General features: G+C 42.7%; 1 protein-coding gene across 5 annotated transcripts in view; it reads right to left on the bottom strand.

Moving 5' to 3' along the window:
• tln1 (talin 1) overlaps positions 1-7984 on the bottom strand; it is a 147138-nt gene extending 139154 nt beyond the window's left edge. For 4 of the 5 annotated variants that reach the window (XM_036976739.1, XM_036976738.1, XM_036976737.1 and 1 more), the window contains exon 1: positions 7678-7984. The gene's annotated coding sequence lies outside the window, so the exon portion shown is untranslated. Of the gene's footprint in view, positions 1-7660 lie in introns of all 5 variants that reach the window. The other variant, XM_036976736.1, reaches the window with a different exon arrangement.
• Between the last annotated feature and the right edge of the window lie 8229 nt (positions 7985-16213).

Consider the following 16213-nt stretch of genomic DNA (forward strand, 5'->3'; position numbering starts at 1 on the left):
GGCAACAGCTCTGTTGGACATTCCTGCAGTCAGCATGCCAAATGCACGCTCCATCAAAACTTGGCATTGTGTTGTGTAACAAAACTCCACATATTAGAGTGGTCTTTTATTGTTTCCAGCATAAGGTGCACCTGTGTAATGATCATGCTGTTTAATCTTGATATGCCATGCCATGCTTATCTTGGCAAAGGAGAAATGCTCACTAACAGGGATGTAAAACAAATTTGTGCACAAAATTTGAGAGAAATAAGCTTTTTGTGAGTATGGAAGATTTCTGGGATCTTTTATTTCAGCTCATGAAACAAACACTTTACATGTTGCGTTTATATTTTTGTTCAGTATAGCTTGCCAATCTGTTACTATACAGTAGAACCAGGGATACATTTTTTTAACACTATTTATTAATAAAAAAAATGTGCAATAAGCAGAAATCGCTCCCCCATTTCCTGGTTGCTAAAATTCTAATAGTTTGTCTTATTTCAGTTTGTGACAAAACAAGCAATATATAATGTAGAGAATCTTTGTACCATCTAAACCGCTGTGAAATATATTTAACAACCAAAAATATTGAATTTTTAGCTGGTTTCCAAACCCGAATGTAAAAGACACAAAAATCGGTACTTAAGAATGGGAAACATAGAAATAGCGCACATAGAACGCATCTACATCTTCTTAGACTTGCTTTCAAGTCTTTTGAAAGATCTATAAGTCTATAAGTCACATTTCTATGTTATTTTGGTGAGCTAGCCCAAAAAGTGACATATTGCAGCTTCAAAGCTATTTATTAAGGCTATGTTTTACAAGGCCATGGTTCAGCCAAAACTGCCACAATGTGCTCTTCCTAATGTGAGCATGCCTCAAAAAGGTGGGGCCAAATTCAGAGGAGCCAATAGTGGCAGTTATGGCACATTTGAATTCTGTTGTTGATGTCTGTAAACAGGAAGTTGCCTCACTGTGTACAATGATGTCATAGTGCTTAGTCCACCTTTTAACAAAGTGACCTGTAAATGTAGGTGGTACAGAGTGGATATCAAAAGATGGATGGGAGCAGTCCTAATACTCTTTTATTGGCTGTAAAGGTTCCACATGACTTTCCTGTTGACGTTGCCAGTCTCCCGCCCATGGGGCTTCCTCAGGGGAAGCTCTGAATGGCTGTCCAGGGAGAACATCCTGAGGCCATGTGGTCACTGTGCCAGGGGTCACTGTGGATCTGACTTCAGAAAAGGCCTAATGGCAGAGACCAGCTGGGACAATGCAACAGCATGAACATCACTTTGCAATGTTCCCCTTCCATTATTGAAATGAGCTACTGAGCTAACTCGGTCTTGCTCTTACATCTTACAAAATATTTGGCTTCAATCGATTTCAAATTGCTTATAAATGGAATATTCTAGTTTGTGAGGATGTTGCATCAGAGAAACATGACAGTGATACATAGTTGCATTGTCTTGCAAAACCTACCTTTTCTCTGACTCACGCACTCAGTTGGTTGACGTCACATATACAGTAATTCCCCGGGAGGATATGTATAATTGTGCTATCCAGGAAGACATCCACCAGCCTAGACGGTGCTTTAGGAAATTACCAATATGTTATCTTTCACCTGCTTTGAATAGCCATAAGTGATCATGGTAGGTGTAATGCAAATACAAAAATCACTGGATATGAGTAGCAGTACAACTCACAGTCAGCACAGTTCAACCACTGACTTACAGTCCATTGTTGATGAAAGCTCTTGGAGTAAACCCTTAGAAAAAAAAAAAATGTTGTAAACAGACATTCATTCACTCTGCACAAATGGGGAGTTTGGCAAACACTATGGAACACCACTGTTTTAGACCATTCAAATTAAGATCAGCTATGGAATATACAAAGTGCAATTTTGGCCCACAATGCAATAGTCCTGTACTTCCACATTGCTATTTTCATAAATAGATCTTCACTGTTGAATTTGATTAGATATTCAGGTTCTCAAAAAGGTCATGCTCACTTCCATCATTTTGAGCAGCCAGCGTTTGAAATACACATTTCCTGTTCTGGTATATTTCACAGTGGATTCAAATGGCCGTTGTGAGTGAGATCATAATTTTTTGCCTTGAGTCAATCTTTTTTCCCTCCAAAGTTATACACAATCTGAACTTGCAAAGCAACAGCCAGGGCCAGCATCGACTGTGCCTTTTAATGTTGAGATATGGCCGGATAGATTTCATACATTTTCTTTAAGTCTGCAAACTGTCCAAATTATATGTTTGGGTATTCTGCAAAAGATGAGTGGGAGTAACATTGTCTCAGTGGAGTCTTTTGCCAAAACAGAAGGTGAGACTTAAATGATGAAAATGGGAAATTAATCACAAAACATAGCAGATCAGATCTTGTTCCCTAGCCCATACCGGTTCTCTCTTTCTGTTCCTCCGTATTACCCTCATCTATTCATCTCTCAGGTTTTCTTATTTGGTCTCTGAGATTACCAAGAACCCTTCCTTAAGGTGTGGGCTAACATGGCAACTTCAAAAAGATTCCTGGCCTAAATATAACATTTAACTGCAAGACCCATGCTGCTTAGGAGTCTAGACATCTACCGTGATATCGACGCTCAGCGGTAACACGCCTATTTAAACCAAGGGAGCCTGTCCATTTGTATGTGGAGGGAAAAAACATGATTGTTGATTTTATAGTGATGATGAAAAGATTGATACAGTTGCATATTGCAATATTATATTGATATTTGACTTCAATTATAAAAAATAAAATAAAAATTGTAAATGTTTTGCTACGGTAGGTATCGTTGGCAAGCGCTAGTCGGCTGTACCGGCACCAAAACTCCAATATTTTTCATCCTATAGCTTGTTCTCAATCTTCTTTTTAAGTATTGAGCCAGCCTGTTTTTAGGACTAATTTCCCTGACTGACCAAAACTAGTTCTCATGCTGTCTCTTATCTCTCTGCAGCAGACATATAGTGAGCAATTAGTTTGGAACATCAGAATCGCAATAAAATCCCAGGATCAAATCACAATACATATAGAATCGTGACAATAGCAATACATATCGTATCGGCACCTAAGTATCATGATAATATCGTATTGTGAGGTCCCTGGCAATTCCCAGCCATATTATTTTACGGAGTAAATATGTTTATATTTAACTAGGCACGTCAGTTAAGAACAAATTCTTAATTACAATGACAGCCTACCGGGGGGAACAGTGGGTTAACTGCCTTGTTCAGGGGCAGAACGACAAATTTTTACCTTGTCAGCTCAGGGATTCAGTTCATCAACCTTTCGGTTACTGGCCCAACGCTCTAACCGCTAGGCTACCTGCCTCTAACCACTAGGCTACCTGCCTCTAACCACTAGGCTACCTGCCTCTAACCACTAGGCTACCTGCCTCTAACCACTAGGCTACCTGCCTCTAACCACTAGGCTACCTGCCTCTAACCACTAGGCTACCTGCCGTAGTGTTCAAGATATCAAATATGGTTAAAAAAAAAAAAGTGCAGAAAATAAATAAAAAAAATTTAAAAAACAGTTCTCCATTGCAATATTTCTCTCCTGCTTGTATTTACCACTTGAGAGAATGAAGCCCTTCAGTTTGTTTGGAGAATGTCAAAACGTTTAGAGAGAAAACATTCTTGAGAACATGCATACTTGCCATGGTCAACGGGATTACTCACCTGTACAAACGCCTGTCAAACAACCATTCAGTCACATGCTGCCGTGTCAAATGGGTGCTTCGAGCACATCTTGGAGGCAAAACCTATGTGACCTTAGCAGTTTTAACTTAAGACACAACAGTTAGAAATGTTGTACCAACAGGAATAGAAGTATGTTGCACCACCACAAGGGCGGTTCTACCATTTTAAACTGCCATTTCTACAGGAAAAGAAATACCACAATATTTTAGCTGGCAAGCACCCTTACGCATTATCTTGCAGCAGTGGAACCCTTGAGTGATTCCAACAGCTCGGCCTAGTCTAGAGCCATGTCTCTCCCTTGGGAAGTTAGTTATGTTTCCTGTCCATAGGATTAAAGATATTTCTGCAGTAGGAGCTCATTGCTATAAATGCCCTAAAAATTAACTACATTACACATCCATAAGTTTAACATAAAACATGTAGTTATGTGATGGAGTGAATGCGGGGCATTGGGTTTGATGCCTCTTAAAGATGCTGCAGTGGACAGGAGAATCATAAATGACTATTAACTGCTGAAGAATGTGTTGTTAGGCCAGTATATAGGTCCTTGGAGATGCTCAGAGACATTTGTTGTTTGTATGAGTAGGTCCCTGTATAGGAGTAGGTCCCTGCCAACATGACAGGGTCTAGGCAAGATGGGAGCCATGAGATGAGAATAGTCAGACCCCAGATATGTTGAGAGACCAGTGTAGTTTGGTCTCAGATGTTAATGCCGTATAGCAAACATCTATGGTCACATGTTTATAAACCGATCTGGGACCAGGCTAGATCCAGAGGTGGAGCAGGGGCGCCTCCCACAGTGCACCTTTCTTGTGTAGTGTGAAGGTGCCCCTAGACACTGATCTTGGGTTTAGGCTAGGATTCATGAAACTGATCCTAGATCTGTACCTAGGAGAAACATCAGCCCGTACCCACCTCTCTGCTGCTGAGGAATCAGCAGGATCCTCCTGCAGCACCCACACACCCCTGAGGACAAAGGAGGCCTTCATTCCCCCAGAGCCAAGTACAATACCACACAGTTGTGGCCCTCAATAGCAACCTTGTTACCCAGGGGAGAGTCTGTGGCACATGCTGCTCCTAGCCTTGCCTTTGTCTGAGGCAGAGCTGGCTACGGTCATCGGCAGTGTAACGCATTGCCATTCACACTTTAATGGAGTGGCAATGGTGGCCATTGAGTAGCTTTCACTTTCAAAGCCTATATCGAAGTTGAAAAGAAACAGTGTAGCTGTTTTCCAATTTCTGGGCAGAAAGTACAGGGCACATTTAGGACACAGCCCATTTCCAGGTTCTGTAACACCTGGGTCAAAATGCACTGACAGACACTTGCAACAGGGGCTCTATAATACAAAAAGATATATGTACAATACATTGCTTCATGTGTGATCTCTTATGAATACCTTCAGACAAAACTAAGCCATGTAAAGAATCAGACCAGTAACGGATCAGCAGACACCAGTGATGTAATTCATGATGAACATACACAGTACACGCCATAGAAATAGAATGACTAGTAAGTGCACTTCTAGATGGCCTTGAGGCTCCATGACAGAGGAGCAAGGTGATAGTTTAAAATGCATCCAGACTAACTTCTGATACTGACAATAGCTTTACAGGATTAAAATAGGCATGGAAATAAAGCCAACATGCTGTTGGGCTGAATCACTCAACTCCTCATTGACGATGCACCGACTCATCTATTGAGCCTCTCAGTGTTCAATAGATACATGAAGTCCAGTTTGGCAGCTTGTATTTAATAAAGGCTTCTGTTGGCTTCTGGGCCACAGAAAAAAAAAGAAGAAAAAAAAAAGTGGGCCCTTTGTTGGCTTTTTGATTTTTCTATCATAGAAACATAAAAATGTTGAACATGAGTGTTATGGATGGACCATTTTCAGCAATGATGGTTAGACTACAACATCCACTTGTTTTATGTTATAAACACTTTCTTGTGAACGTTATGAAATAACCAGATAAGTACAAACATGGCAACTGACATTTTGTGAAAAACACCTTTACCCTCCCTGTTTGTTTGTACATGACAACTGACATTTTGTGAAAACACTTTTACCCTCCCTGTTGCTCAACAATGACTGTTTCTTTCAATAACCTAAACGAGGCACACATTCAAAACAGAATTGAATTCACAAGACAAGCACAGAGACATGATTGAACTGAATGCGCTCTCAACCACCGATTAAAGAGTAACAGACAGTGAAACAGTCGAGAGCCTCAGGCAAAACCAAGCTTCTGACACTATCAGAGTCACACAAGACCGACTACTGGCCTAGGCTAGCCTCAAATAAATTATAATTATTGCTGTGTCATGAGCAATTTCTCAATGGCACCCGTCCCCCTCCCCACCAACTGTCACACGGCCTCGATGAGTGACTGTGTGCTGCTCAAGGACAGTGGTTGTTGGCTTTAATAATTAGGGTCTGTGTACACTTCCCACAGTTAACTATTTAATCCAATTTATTTACTAGTTAACAATTTATAGAACTCGGCATTGCACGTGTCCTAACAGTAAGACACATTGTAATAAAATCAGGTTAAGGTGTCAACACACACTGCAGAAAGAAAAAAACACAGAAAACGGTATAAAAGAGTAGACTGTACAAAACCATAAAACTAAATGCCAGAAAATTCTAGAAGCAAATCACATCAATAACACCCCCCCCCCCCCCACCCCCATGTAGCAAGAATGTAGAAGTGCTGTTCTGTTCTGAAGTCCACTGTGTGCCTTACTGCCTTCCCAAAGAACATTTACATGTAGCAACAGGAAACATGCCCTGCCGCGTTACCTGAAAACTGCGGAGTCTAGCTAGGCCCTATCAAATCCCTCACCTGCAAGCATATATCAATCACATTGCTAGCTATTCATTGGCTCCATTTCTCCTGAGCCACATGTGTCCCCACAGCTACATAGTTTGTTCTGTCACACGGAAATGGTGACGCCACACCCCATCTTGGTGTTGGAATTCACACCCAGAGGCTGCATATTTTCTCTAGCTTGTTTGACAACTGCAGAACACACACACACACACACACACGGCCTTGAAACATTATTGAAGAAGTTAAGGCAATCCAAACTACAACAATGGAAAAATATGAATCAACCAAAACTAGACCATGGAACACTTATTTGAAATGTGAATCTGTGTTAGGTAGGCTTCTCTATAGACAAAGCAAGGGTGCAAAAGGCATTGGGTTACACAATGACTGCTGTTAACTACATATACAGTAGCTTGTTATTTGAATCCAAATAGACACATTTTCATACAGGTTGGATGCCATATTCTGGCTTCATGTAAAGTTTTAATAACGACCAGTCAAATGAGGTAACTGTTTACAGACAGCTACCCAAGTCAGGCTGGCTGCCCAGAATATGAACATAGGTAGTGGTGATGACAGTGACTGAGCCAACCAACAGTGCGAATGATACAAAGTAACACACCTTAATGTAGTCTAGAGATTTAGGACGTGACACGGATACATTTGGCTAGGATTGTAGGCTGACCTAGTTGTATGGTTGTAGGGCAAATTCACTGCATACCAAAATGTACAGCGTGCCATGTGTTTAATGAATACAAATTCATTTTTTCCTTCTTTATTTACGAGCAATAGGCCAAGAACTGATATGTAATGCATGTATTCATGCCTTGAGGCACTGTTTCGCTTCCGTATTTAAAACACTTCTCTAGCTACAAAGTTCCAGGAAATCGAAGTAAAGATACAATGTTCAGTTTACGTATTGTTACATTTTCGTTTCAAAAGCCTTTTTCTTTTCTTCTTCGATATGAGCTACGACTAGGCTACTGCTCTGAAATATTTGTCAAGAGGTAGCCTATTCGGCCCTCAAACTATTCGAAGTGCATAACTCGGTGAAGTGTAGAGAATGGAGGAGTTGAAAACTTCAAAATCGGACTTGACGTCACGCGCAGTCAGGCATAGTTCTGAACTAAAACACGTACATTGTATCTCGACTCACCTCTTAGTTCCTCTTCCGAAGATTTCCCGCTTTCAAATGTGAAATATCGCAATTAAATCCCTTTCCCCAGCAGAAATGGTGTTCTAAATGCTGGTAAATGTCAGATAGTGATTTTTCAACTCCCTCCCTAGTCCCGTTCTTTAGAGGCGGTGGTACAAACTCCACCCTTCAGCGACTCAAAACCACAGCACACTATGATGCAGGCATGGGGCGGTGTATCAGGGGGACTCAGAACTTGTGGATTTCGTGTAAATCAACGTCAACTTTTCTATTAAACCGCAACGTCACTGAATTATTTGTGAATGACACATCTAGCCTAACAAGCCCCATTTTAAAAAGTCGACTAGTTACCAAATGCAGAGATTTGGTTACATCCGTCACCTCCCCCCCAAATAGATCAACTTCAAAGTAGTTTACTGTATAATGATAGTAAAGCCACCAATTAATATAACCTATTAGACATCATTTGAAAGGAAATCGTAACAATAGGCCATTGACCAAAGGTCCTCCACATCAGGTCTAAAACATAACAGGTCAGCTAGGAATGTCATTTTGCGTCTGCTCTAGAAAACCGCAGAAATGCTGCCACCATTTGGTATAACAGTGCGTCTACAGGTGTATAAGTCTGTAAAATGGTGGAAAAGTTGTGCAACAAATCAAATCAAATTTTATTTGTCACATGCTTCGTAAACAACAGGTGGAGACTAACAGTGAAACGCTTGCTTTACGGGTCCCTTTCCAACAATGGAGAGTTAATATAAAGATGCAAAAATAAAAATAGAAAATATTGACATGGGGAATAAATACACAGTGAATAATAAGGAGTAAAAAGTAACATAGCTATATACAGGGAATACCCCATTTCCATACATACTTGAGTAAAAGTAAAGATACCATATTAGAAAATCACCCAAGTGAGTCACCCTGTAGAATACTACTTGAGTACAAGTCTAAAAATATTTGGTTTTAAATATACTTAACTATCGAAAGTAAATGTAATTGCGCAAATATACTTCAAAATAAAAAGTAAAACTAATTTAAAATTCCTTATATTAGGCAAACCAGAATGGCACAATTTCTTGTTTTTTTTATTTACAGATAGCCAGAGGCACACTCCAACACTCAGACATAATTTACAAACTAAGCATTTGTGTTAGGTGAGTCCACCAGATCCGAGGCATTTAGGGATGACCTTGGATGTTCTCTTGATAAATGTGTGAATTTGACAATTGTCCTGTTCTGCTAAACATTCAGAATGTAGCAAGTACTTTTGGGTGTCAGAGAAAATGCATGGAGTAAACATTACTTTACGTGGTGTAAAAAATGCTTATGGCATGGGGGTCAATGCTGCTCAGGGTCCTGTTGGTTCCAGACTTGGTGCACTGGTACCGCTTGCCATGCGGTAGCAGAGAGAACAGTCTATGGCTTAGGTTAACACCTTGCAGTCCTGCATTATTTCAACCAAGTGCAGAGGTGACAACACCTCAGAAATCAGGATGCTTGACTTACAAATCAACCTTTGAGTAGGGTGAAAGTGTAACACCTTTTTACCTATTGGATACAGGTATTAGCATTGATGGCATTCACTGTACAGATAGGCAGATGTAGCCTGTAGTGGCATAGTTATATTTATAGACTTATGGATTGGGCCATATTACTGATAGTTTATTGTTCAGTGTGATACTGAACCTCATCAGGTGCTATCCAACAGCAACAGGCCTTGGTCCACCCTGTTGCATGTGTGGTTTGTGTGTTGTTGGATCAGATCCCATATCTTTTATGAAGTCACAGAGACAGCCATCACTTCATCTCCTCACCATTCTAGGTCATTAGAAGACGAGGGGATCCACATACTACCACCCGAAGGAGTAATTAAAAAACGCTAAATTGTAATATCAATATTGAATAAAGAAAAAAGCAATCAGCAAGAGGGCATTCTAAAAATGTAATAGCCACTCCCTTCTCAAATCCCCACCAAGCCAAAACACAGGCTACACCCTCCCCAAAAGACTAGTATGAATTAAATTAGGAGGTATGGTGCACTTTTCATTTTTTCCCAACCCCCTTACTGACAGTGGCCTGACAAATTAGAAATGTTTGTTGAGGGATCTTGTGAGTGAATCTAAACATGCGTGAGCCTAGGGTTTGTGAGTTTGTTATTATGACATAAAATGTATAGCAGAACACATGTACTTGCACACGCACACACGGATGGACACACACACAGAATGGTGTGAAGATTTACAATCGTCAGTTTTTATTTCAGTGTAAAGGTATTAAGCTTTCCCACTATCTGGTTTTTGTTTGCTTGTGTCTTTACCTTTGAACCTTTGCACTGGAGGTCCTGTGTAATTTCCCTCCCTTGATTCTCTATACAAAACTGTACCAATTTGACCCCTATCCCCAAATTACACCAACCTTCTAACAACACTTTTGGCCCAATAAGTGATTAAGCCTTACTGGTAGTGTGGGATGAATAACACCCACCAGGTGAGAACCAAGAAGGCCATCATTCAGCATCCCAGATGGAAGACTGGCTCAGGACCCAACCAGGACCTGCTCAACCAGGAAACTGACCATCCAGGTGGACATCATCCATGTGCTGGGTAATTTGATCCAAAAAATGACAGCCAACTGACCACAGCAATAATCACCACCACCACGAGAGAACGAGGGAGCCCCTGGAAGAAAACGGAACAATAGTGACACAGCAATGCTTCCCCACCAACAAACCCCTCTGGCCAAGGAACCACTTTGAGAAAACACCTCTGGGCCCAGGTGGAAGGCAGTGGGTGGAAGGCTTGGAGTGACTCTGCTCAGACCCTTGAAGAGATCTCCTGCCTCCTGGGAGCCTCAAGAGACCTCTACAGGTATGTTGTAGCAATATGAAAGAGCACTGTGGGCTAAGGATATTTTCAGAACGACAAATAATAATTGCATTAGCATCACTTTAATAACATACATGTGTATTTAACAGAGGCATTTTCTATCAAATTGAAGCCTAACTTTATATTAATACCTGGTTTCCTCTTAGACTGTCAAGAAAGCAGAGTTTGGCAAAGGAGAGGACAAAGCACGGTGTAAGTCAAAGACTGCTCTGAAGATCAGAATGTCTGATCAGAAATCTTGATATAGGCAGCTGGCTGTCGAAACGTTTAATTCATTAAATGTATTATATTGGAGCAATAGATTGTTCTGTTTATTTCCTTCAAAGGTCATTCATATATTAACATTAAAAAAAAGACATGTAATCTAAACTGAACAAAAATAAAAATGTAAATTGTTGGTCCCATGTTTCATAAGCTGAAATAAAAGATCCCAGAACATTTCCATACGTATTTCTCCTTTGCCAAGATAATCCATCCACATGACAGGTGTAGCATATCCAGAAGCTGATTAAACAGCATGATCATTACACAGGTGCACCTTGTGCTGGGGACAATAAAAGGCCACTCTAAAATGTGCAGTTTTGTCACACAACACACTGCCACAGATGTCTTAAGTTTTGAGGGAGTGTGCAATTGGCATGCTGACTGCAAGAATGTCCACCAGAGCTGTTGCCAGAGATTTTAAGGTTAATTTCTCAACCATATGCCGCCTCCACTGTCGTTTGAGAGAACTTGGCAGTACGTCCAACCGGCCTCACAACAGCAGACCACGTGTAACCATGTCAGCCCAGGACCTCCACATTCGGTTTCTTCACCTGCTGGATTGTCTGAGACCAGCCACCCGGACAGCTGATGAAACTGTGGGTTTGCACATCTGAAGAATTTCTGCACAAACTGTCAAACATCGTTTCAGGGAAGCTCATCTGGGTGTTTGTTGTCCTCACCAGGGTCTTGACCTAACTGCTGTTTGGCGTCGTAACCGACATCAGTGGGGAAATGCTCACCTTCGATGGAGAAGTTTGCTCTTCACGGATGAATTCTGGTTTCAACTGAAACTGAAAAGATTTGACATGGGTCCTCAAATACTCAAAAGGTTCTACAGCTGCACCATCGAGAGCACTGGTTGCATCACTGCCTGTTATGGCAACTGCTCGGCCTCCGACCGCAAGGCACTACAGAGGGTAGTGCGTACAGCTGAGTACATCACTGGGGCCAAGCTTCCCGCCATCCAGGACCTCTATACCAGACAGTGTCAGAGGAAGGCCCTAAAAATTGTCAAAGACTCCAGCCACCCTAGTCATAGACTGTTCTCTCTTCTACCGCACGGCAAAGGGTACCGGAGCACCAAGTCTAGGTCCAAAAGGCTTCTTAATAGCTTCTATCCCCAAGCCATAAGACTCCTGAACAGTTAATCAAAGTGCTACCCAGGCCCCTCTTTTACGCTGCTGCAAATCTGTTTATTATTTATGCATAGTCACTTTAACTCTACCTACATGTACATGTTACCTAAATTACCTCGACTAACCGGTGCCCCCGCACATTGACTGTACCGGTACACCCTGTATATAGCCTCCACATTAACTCTGTACTGGTACACCCTGTATATAGTCTCCACATTGACTGTACTGGTACACCCTGTATATAGCCTCCACATTGACTGTACTGGTACACCCTGTATATAGCCTCCACATTGACTGTACCGGTACACCCTGTATATAGTCTCCACATTGACTGTACTGGTACACCCTGTATATAGCCTCCACATTGACTGTACCGGTACACCCTGTATATAGCCTCCACATTACCTCTGTACTGGTACACCCTGTATATAGCCTCCACATTGACTGTACCGGTACACCCTGTATATAGTCTCCACATTGACTGTACCGGTACACCCTGTATATAGCCTCCACATTGACTGTACCGGTACACCCTGTATATAGCCTCCACATTGACTCTGTACCGGTACACCCTGTATATAGCCTCCACATTGACTCTGTACCGGTACACCCTGTATATAGCCTCCACATTGACTCTGTACTGGTACCCCCTGTATATAGCCTCCACATTGACTCTGTACCGGTACCCCCTGTATATAGCCTCCACACTGACTGTACCGGTACCCCCTGTATATAGCCTCCACATTGACTCTGTACCGGTACCCCCTGTATATAGCCTCCACACTGACTGTACCGGTACCCCCTGTATATAGCCTCCACATTAACTCTGTACTGGTACACCCTGTATATAGCCTCCACATTGACTGTACCGGTACACCCTGTATATAGTCTCCACATTGACTGTACCGGTACACCCTGTATATAGCCTCCACATTGACTGTACCGGTACACCCTGTATATAGCCTCCACATTGACTCTGTACCGGTACACCCTGTATATAGCCTCCACATTGACTCTGTACCGGTACACCCTGTATATAGCCTCCACATTGACTCTGTACTGGTACCCCCTGTATATAGCCTCCACATTGACTCTGTACCGGTACCCCCTGTATATAGCCTCCACACTGACTGTACCGGTACCCCCTGTATATAGCCTCCACATTGACTCTGTACCGGTACCCCCTGTATATAGCCTCCACACTGACTGTACCGGTACCCCCTGTATATAGCCTCCACATTGACTCTGTACCGGTACCCCCTGTATATAGCCTCCACATTGACTCTGTACCGGTACCCCTGTATATAGCCTCCACATTGACTCTGTACCGGTACCCCTGTATATAGCCTCCACATTGACTGTACCGGTACACCCTGTATATAGCCTCCACATTGACTCTGTACCGGTACCCCCTGTATATAGCCTCCACATTGACTCTGTACCGGTACCCCTGTATATAGCCTCCACATTGACTCTGTACCGGTACCCCTGTATATAGCCTCCACATTGACTCTGTACTGGTACACCCTGTATATAGCCTCCACATTGACTCTGTACCAGTACCCCCTGTATATAGTCTCCACATTGACTCTGTACCGGTACCCCTGTATATAGCCTCCACATTGACTCTGTACTGGTACCCCCTGTATATAGCCTCCACATTGACTCTGTACCGGTACCCCTGTATATAGCCTCCACATTGACTCTGTACCGGTACCCCTGTATATAGCCTCCACATTGACTCTGTACCGGTACACCCTGTATATAGCCTCCACATTGACTCTGTACCAGTACCCCCTGTATATAGTCTCCACATTGACTCTGTACCGGTACCCCTGTATATAGCCTCCACATTAACTCTGTACCAGTACCCCCTGTATATAGCCTCCACATTGACTCTGTACCGGTACACCCTGTATATAGCCTCCACATTGACTGTACCGGTACACCCTGTATATAGTCTCCACATTGACTGTACTGGTACACCCTGTATATAGCCTCCACATTGACTGTACCGGTACACCCTGTATATAGCCTCCACATTAACTCTGTACTGGTACACCCTGTATATAGCCTCCACATTGACTGTACCGGTACACCCTGTATATAGTCTCCACATTGACTCTGTACCGGTACCCCTGTATATAGCCTCCACATTGACTCTGTACTGGTACCCCCTGTATATAGCCTCCACATTGACTCTGTACCGGTACCCCTGTATATAGCCTCCACATTGACTCTGTACCGGTACCCCTGTATATAGCCTCCACATTGACTCTGTACCGGTACACCCTGTATATAGCCTCCACATTGACTCTGTACCGGTACCCCTGTATATAGCCTCCACATTGACTCTGTACCGGTACCCCTGTATATAGCCTCCACATTGACTCTGTACCGGTACACCCTGTATATAGCCTCCACATTGACTCTGTACCAGTACCCCCTGTATATAGTCTCCACATTGACTCTGTACCGGTACCCCTGTATATAGCCTCCACATTAACTCTGTACCAGTACCCCCTGTATATAGCCTCCACATTGACTCTGTACCGGTACACCCTGTATATAGCCTCCACATTGACTGTACCGGTACACCCTGTATATAGTCTCCACATTGACTGTACTGGTACACCCTGTATATAGCCTCCACATTGACTGTACCGGTACACCCTGTATATAGCCTCCACATTAACTCTGTACTGGTACACCCTGTATATAGCCTCCACATTGACTGTACCGGTACACCCTGTATATAGTCTCCACATTGACTGTACCGGTATACCCTGTATATAGCCTCCACATTGACTGTACCGGTACACCCTGTATATAGCCTCCACATTGACTCTGTACCGGTACACCCTGTATATAGCCTCCACATTGACTCTGTACCGGTACACCCTGTATATAGCCTCCACATTGACTGTACCGGTACACCCTGTATATAGCCTCCACATTGACTCTGTACCGGTACCCCCTGTATATAGCCTCCACACTGACTGTACCGGTACACCCTGTATATAGCCTCCACATTGACTCTGTACCGGTACACCCTGTATATAGCCTCCACATTGACTCTGTACCGGTACACCCTGTATATAGCCTCCACATTGACTCTGTACTGGTACCCCCTGTATATAGCCTCCACATTGACTCTGTACCGGTACCCCTGTATATAGCCTCCACATTGACTCTGTACCAGTACCCCCTGTATATAGCCTCCACATTGACTGTACCGGTACACCCTGTATATAGCCTCGCTATTGTTACTCTACTTACATTTTTTACTTATGTTTTTTTACTTAACACTTATTTATCTTAACTTCTTAAAGCATTGTTGGTCAAGGGCTTGTAAGTAAGCATTTCACTGTAAGGTCTACACATGTTGTTTTCGGCGCATGTGACAAATAACATTTGATTTGATTTCAACTGTGCCGGGCAGATGGCAGACAGCGTGTATGGCATCGTGTGGGCGAGTAGTTTGCTGATGTCAACGTTGTGAACAGAGTGCTCCATGGTGGCGCTGGGGTTATGGTATGGGCAGGCATAAGCTACGGACAGCCAACACAATTGCATTTTATCGATGGCAATTTGAATGCAGAGATACCTTGATGAGATCCCGAGGCCCATTATCGTGCCATTCATCCACCACCATCTCCTCATGTTTCAGCATGATAATGCACGGCTCCATGTCGCAAGGATCTGTATACAATTCCTGAAAGCTGAAAATGTCCCAGTTCTTTCATGTTCTGCATACTCACCAGACATGTAACATATTGATCATGTTTGGGATGCTCTGGATCGACATGTGCGACAGTGTGTTCCATTTCCCGCCAATATCCAGTAACTTCGCACAGCCATTGAAGAGTAGTGGGACAACACTACACAGGCCACAATCAACAGCCTGATCAACTCAATGTGAAAGAGATGTGTCGCGCTGCATCACGCTGCATGAGGCAAATGTTTAGTCATTTAGCAGGTGCTCTTGTCCAGAGTAGTGAGTGCATACTTAAGTGATAATTCCCAAGCCGGTGTTTGGAGGATATATTGACACGGGCAGACCGTGCCACTTTTATACAAAGGGTTACCAACATATTCAAATAATGATTAACATATATTTTTTTGAAATTTTATTTTGCTTAATTTATTTCTACCATTTAACCATTCCACAAGATATAGTCCCAACACAAATCTAGGGATGCTACCCAGGCCAGCTGGTCGTTCGTTCTATCGGTTCGGTTGCCAGAG

Source organism: Oncorhynchus mykiss, chromosome 5 (genome assembly GCF_013265735.2).
Source record: "Oncorhynchus mykiss isolate Arlee chromosome 5, USDA_OmykA_1.1, whole genome shotgun sequence".
In the NCBI taxonomy this organism is placed as follows: domain Eukaryota; kingdom Metazoa; phylum Chordata; class Actinopteri; order Salmoniformes; family Salmonidae; genus Oncorhynchus; species Oncorhynchus mykiss.